This window comes from Pyrus communis, chromosome 15, assembly GCF_041283825.1.
Source record: "Pyrus communis isolate YQ-2024b chromosome 15, ASM4128382v1, whole genome shotgun sequence".
NCBI lineage: Eukaryota > Viridiplantae > Streptophyta > Magnoliopsida > Rosales > Rosaceae > Pyrus > Pyrus communis.
In genome coordinates, this window is record NC_142579.1 from 6596376 (window position 1) to 6602462 (window position 6087).

Genomic DNA, 6087 nt, shown 5'->3' on the forward strand with positions numbered 1-6087 from the left:
GCTCTGTGATTGTTGCCCTGTTTTCTTCTAACGTGTATCCTAGATTGCTCCAGCATAAAATGAAAGTGAACTTTTTGTGGCTTAGATCAAAACATCAAAACAAGATTCAAATGAATAAACTTCTTATTGTTTGGGTAATTATAAATAATGCAGTATGTAGATAGTTTCATCAAATACCATTTGAGATTTGATCCATGTTGTGAGAACAAAGAAATGGGAGCCACGAGAGATTGTTGACATTTGTGAGCTGAAATCTTGTTATGCAGTTAATGCAGAAAACATTAGTTTGAATTGGGAAGATATTCTGATATTCTTGTTCTAGCTAGGCAGCTTCATATTTGGTTTGAAATTTTGAATTGCAATGTCAAGTTAAAGCACGCCAATAAGTACTAAGCACTAGGCAGAGAGTAAACACCATGAAAGGAGTAACGTAACGTGGCTGATAAGTTACGTACTTGTAGTTTAGTACAGTGCCCGATCAATGAACTTGTGGCCGGTCCAGCTTTCCGGGAGCAATTTCAATAGGATAACAAATAAAAGGTTGCCTATTCTTCTTTTTTTTAGGTCGTTTAATTAGTTTTTTTTTAAAGAAAAATGTACGATATTTACCAAATCATCTCCTGTGTAATTAGTTAAAATGCAAACCCAAATATTATATAGGTAGAATTGGTACAAAAGAAAAATCATCTGATATACCATATGGCATCACTTAATAAAGGTACATGTATTAGATTTAAGGAAATTTTTTTAAATTTCATATGAACTTGTACACATTTTTTAATTTGTCATATAAACGAAAATTTTAACCAATATGTCATACCAACTTTCTGAAATCATCAATTTGTCATCTCACTCTAACTCCATTAAGTTTTACGTCCAAAATAAGTAATGTGCGAGTCACATGACTTGTGTTCTAGGTTATTTCTATCATTTAAGATCTTTTTACAAGTTCTTTACTTTTCTTTAGTAAAGCTCTTAAATTTTGTGTTTGAGAGTATTCATGTGGATCGTTGACAATTCCATTTCTGACACCGAACCTCAACTCGTTTCTTATATAAGAGCACGTATTCATGTGGTTCATTGAAAATTGAAAAATAAGTACAAGTTCATATGATATTTCAAAAATTTTCCCATTAGATTTACTAATATAATAGCACGTATACAATTACAAACCTTATACCACATATTGAATTTGGATATTTAAAAAATAGGGATTAATTGTGGGACCCGCTTCACATCGAACATCAATGATTCGAACCATTTATTTTATAAGTCTTGATTCATAGATCATATTTTCAAAAATTCAATTCAATTCAAAACTATTTAAATTTTTAATTGTCACAATGAAATTACAATGTTTCTTAGAACATAGTGTTCCTCAATTTCTTTCTTTGAAATCAATTAGATGCCTCAAATATTTCAACATCAAACATTAACGATTCGAACCGTTTATTTTGTAAGTTTCAATTCATAGATCATATTTTCAAAAATTCAATTCAATTCAAAACCATTTACATTTCTAATTGTCATAATGAAATTTCAATGTTTCTTAGAACATAGTGTTCATCGATTTCTTTGAACTCAAATAGATGCCTCATATATTTTTGATTTGACTAACATTTTGCAAGGATGATTTATGAGGTGCAATAGACGGTTCAGATCGTTGAAGTTCGATGTAGAATGAGTCCCACAACTGATCCTCATTTTTTGAAGAAAATGGAGATCCCTTCTCAAGGCTCTGTAGAATTAAATACATATACAATTATTATAACTTAGGTATACGTCATGCATCACAACATTGTCACGCTATATATGCAATAATTTCTTGGCATAAAACACAAATGGCTCATCTTTAGCATGTCAAACATGTTTAACACGCATTGTTTGTTAAAAAAAAAAAATGCATTGTATCATTTTCTACTCAATTATATCATTTTAAGTCAATGGCTTTTTCCTTGACAAATAGTTAGTCAATGAAAATGGTATTTTCCGTCCAGTGAGATGCTAATCTTATTGTCCTTTTGCCCATGAATCTTGGTTTGATCTGATTCTCAATTCGATGCTATATACACATTACGGTAGGATCAGGTGTAGTCACTAACTAAGATGAGCTTTAAGCCTTTAACTCCTCTTCTTGTTACGTACACACTATTTCACCTTCTTTTTAATTTTGGTTGTTAATTTGTTTAATTTAATAGTTAATACAAAAAAGTGCTAAAAAGGATACAAAAATCATACTCCCTATGAAAACTGCATTTTATATATGTAATTAATATCCAACGAGTCGTTTATGTATTTCTTGCGTTAAATATAATGATATATACCTTTTCTTTTTTCACTTGGGACAGTTTTCTGTCGTGAGAAATGTTTTGTATTGTACACCAAGGAAAAACACTCTTTTTTGTTTTGTCTATTACCCAACTCTATGCTACATCTAAGGTTTGAAAGTCATTCCCCAATTCTCATATTCATCCTCCAATTCGAAAATCAAAAACCTAAATTTTGAAAGAGAGAGGGAATGAGTTGCAGAGAGATATAGAGAGGGGGGAGAGATGGACATTGACGGTCAAATCGAGATATTGTTGAGAATTGATGGAGATCTACCTCGACGACTGAAACGAAAGGGGATTTTCGTCGACTTGTAGGCAGACGAAAAGAGAGAGGTGGTCGACGACTATCTATTAGAGGAATGGGTGGTGGAGGGTCGAGTGGGAGGGACTGTTTGGGTGCAAGCTGTGGGTGGAAGATGAATTTGGTGGGACTGGGAGATGAATTTGACGGTGTAGTGTTGCCTGTAAAGATGAATTTGGAGGTGTGGTGTGGTCTGTGTTGTGGTGTGGAGTCGTCGGAGAAGAAACAGAGGAAGAGGATCAGAGTTGTGAGAGAGCGTCAGGGAAGGTTTTGGGTGGGGAAAGATTTTCAGTGTGACCGTCACACGAGATGATTCATGTGTCGTTATATAAATTATGGGATATGTGTGTTAAAAAGTTAATAACTTAAAAAATAAAATTTCTTATCACTTATATAAAAACACGTGGTGTACTACCTATGTTTTCATCACAACTAAAAATTTCTCCAGGGTGGGAGAGATTTATATATTTATAAACGGTTGAGTTCTAATCGCAATCATATCTAACGGCCACCTATATTTCAAATACATATAAAAATTTATATAAGGTTCGGTTGGGTATTCAACATAAGCATTTGTTTAGCTAAACACCCTTCCCTTCAATTTACACACCAAAAAGTGGTTGTGTCTTAAATAAATTCATTCGTCACTGCAGGGCTTTTTGCTATGCATGAAGCAAGCAACAAGTGATGTGGAGAAGTCACATGGTACATGAACTATGCATAACCAAATTTAAGCAGAGCATGGGGGTTATGTCTTCAGCCAAATCACCAAGATAGAAAAGCAAGGTGCCATTATTTAAAGACATCACATGCACTGCGGGGTCTTGTATGTGTGGGGTTTAACGTAATCCAGTCGACATCCCATATTGCCGTGCATGGTTGGCATTTTGTGCGATTTCTTGGCATTTTATTTATAAGGTTGGCTATAGTACATGTATTTATTTAATACGTTTATTATCAAACAGTCAAATATATACTAAAGAATTTTCTTACCACAAAAAACGTATATATGTTCTACATCCCCATAACTTATACATTCCGACTAAAAATGCTCTAACGAACGAATATTACTGCCAAAAATATCATAGTCGACATGATATAATAAGGACCAATTTTCCCATAAGTTTGAATTGGGGTGGTGGGAGTGGGGTTATTAGAGCAACTCCAGCGTGGGAGTCTTCGCCCCAGGCTATTCACTATTCAATCCACCTGGTGAACAGTAATTGCCCTTAATGAATAGTAATCACCTTTTGCATCTCCACCGTTGTACTTCAATAACCCTGGCAATAAGCAATAAAATAATAGTATTTTTTTTATTTATAAAATAATACAAAATAATTTTATTTGTAATTTCGGATAAGATTTTTAATCGTTCTAGTTGCGCCACGTGTCATTATCCGAAAAGTTATAAAATAATACAAAATAATTTTATTTGTAATTTCAAATTAGATTTTTAATCGTTCTTGTTGCCCTACTTGTCATAAAATCCGAAAAGACAATTATTGGTGATGGAAAAAAAAATTGGATTGAAACTTTGAAAGAAAGATAGGAATGTGGTTGAAACTAGTTGAGAAAATATGAAATTGTGGTGTAAGGTAGAAGATAATGAGAAGGTATTTATAGAAAAGTAAAGTCAATTTTTTTTTTAATTTTTTCATTTTTTTTCTGATTTATAATAATTTTTTACATTTTTTTTTAATTTTTATTCACCTAATTAATCTCTGTTGTTGGATTAAAAATTTTGAATTTCCAACACTCCAGATTGTGCCACGTGGCACAACTGTAACATATCAGAATTTTAAATTGTTTTTTCTTTTTTTTTTAAATTTCCATAGCCTAATAACGTGGACCGTTGATCTCAGATCCAATGACTGAAATTAAATGATGTTTTTAAATTTTTTTTTACCTTTGAAAATCCAACGGTCCATAAAATATAGCCGTTGAAATCCAACGGACATGGAGAAGCCACGTGGCCTCCCCAACGGTAAGAAATCTGAGTGGGCCATGGGCCCCATTTCTGAATTTATGTCTCCTAACGCGCACCCACGTGCGCTTGAAGGCCACGCGCCTGACGGAAAAAAATAAAAAAGCGACTGACGTCGCCCTAACGTCACACCCACTTCGGGCTCTCGGGTTGGCAACTCGTGCCAGGCCTTTCCCTCGGGCTACCACACACTGGACCAAATCAGTCGGGCTCTCTAGCCCTGTTCACGGGCATGTCCCCAGAGCAAAAGCTCCCGGTGGAGCTGCTCTTAGGAGGGTCATGGGAGTTTGTATCGAAGTATAGAAATCGGAGTGAGGTGAGGTGTTGGGATTTGTACGAAACATGTGAAAGACAAGTCGAGGGGTCAAAGCCATTTGGATGTTAAATTATAGCCGTCGCGTGTTTGTTTGCGCATATAAAATTAAGGCAATCGTTGATATATTATTTTTTTATTAATAAATAAAATTAGACAAAATAACAACAATACGTGTCACAAAACGCAAAAGATCATCGAGCATATATAGGAGTTCCAACCAGGCAACACAAAAATTAATAACTCGTAAGAACATCTCCAAAACAAAAGAGATGTTAAATAATCTAACAAAAGTTACAACAAGCCCCAAATCAGCACTAACCCTAAAACACCGACACCAAAATATGAGACCAACACCATCACAGCCGCCACCTGAACACAGTGGATAAATCTACACATTAATACAATACAACGCCAGATTAAAGGCCCAACCAACAAAATCAAGCTGATCTGGCTCAAAACGAAAGGAAAAGATCAAGTCTCAGAGGTAGATATGCGCTTACCTCGAGCCTCAGCCAGCGATTCGCAGCCCTTTATTGAAAAGCACCGTACAGAGATTACCGGAGAGGAAAATGCGATGAGGGCTTGCAAATGCAAAAACATGGACGAAGGAAGGAGGAATGACAACCTGAGATGAGGATACAAAGTACTGTGCTCAAAGAACCTGAGATGCAAAAACGGACGAAGGAAGGAGGAAAGAAAAAATGGAGGAGAGAAGAAAACAATAAAAAATTAATAAAAAAAGGTTGAATAATTAATTAAAAAACGTTTGAAGCAGCTGTCAAATTTGAAAGTAAGAGGTAAAGATGTTATTCTATGTCATGTTGCGTCAGATTTGACTTCTCGTTTGGAAAACATTGCTGCTATCTTTTATTACCGTTATTATTGATTTGAACATTTTGATATCTTCTTTGGAGATGCTTTGACAAAACAAAAAATATACCATTATATACTAAACCCTGTGGCTGTCGTGGCTGACATGCGAGTGCTATACAGATGGGTTGATAAGGATTTGGATCCTCGCCAGATCCCTTTCTTGGGAATCCTAGGGATCAACGAACATCGATCGTTGATAAAAAATTATGGGGTCTTAATTAAATACTTTTTATATTTTTAAAAGTAAAGCATCATCGTTTTGCATGAAAAATAAAAAAATAAA

General features: G+C 34.6%; 1 long non-coding RNA gene across 1 annotated transcript; it reads right to left on the bottom strand.

Moving 5' to 3' along the window:
• Positions 1 to 5087: 5087 nt before the first annotated feature.
• LOC148690444 (uncharacterized) lies at positions 5088 to 5760 on the bottom strand. Its single transcript, XR_015957233.1, has 2 exons — positions 5432 to 5760; positions 5088 to 5319 (listed from the first exon to the last, which is right to left on the bottom strand). It is a non-coding gene; the product is annotated as an uncharacterized LOC148690444 (long non-coding RNA).
• Positions 5761 to 6087: the final 327 nt, after the last annotated feature.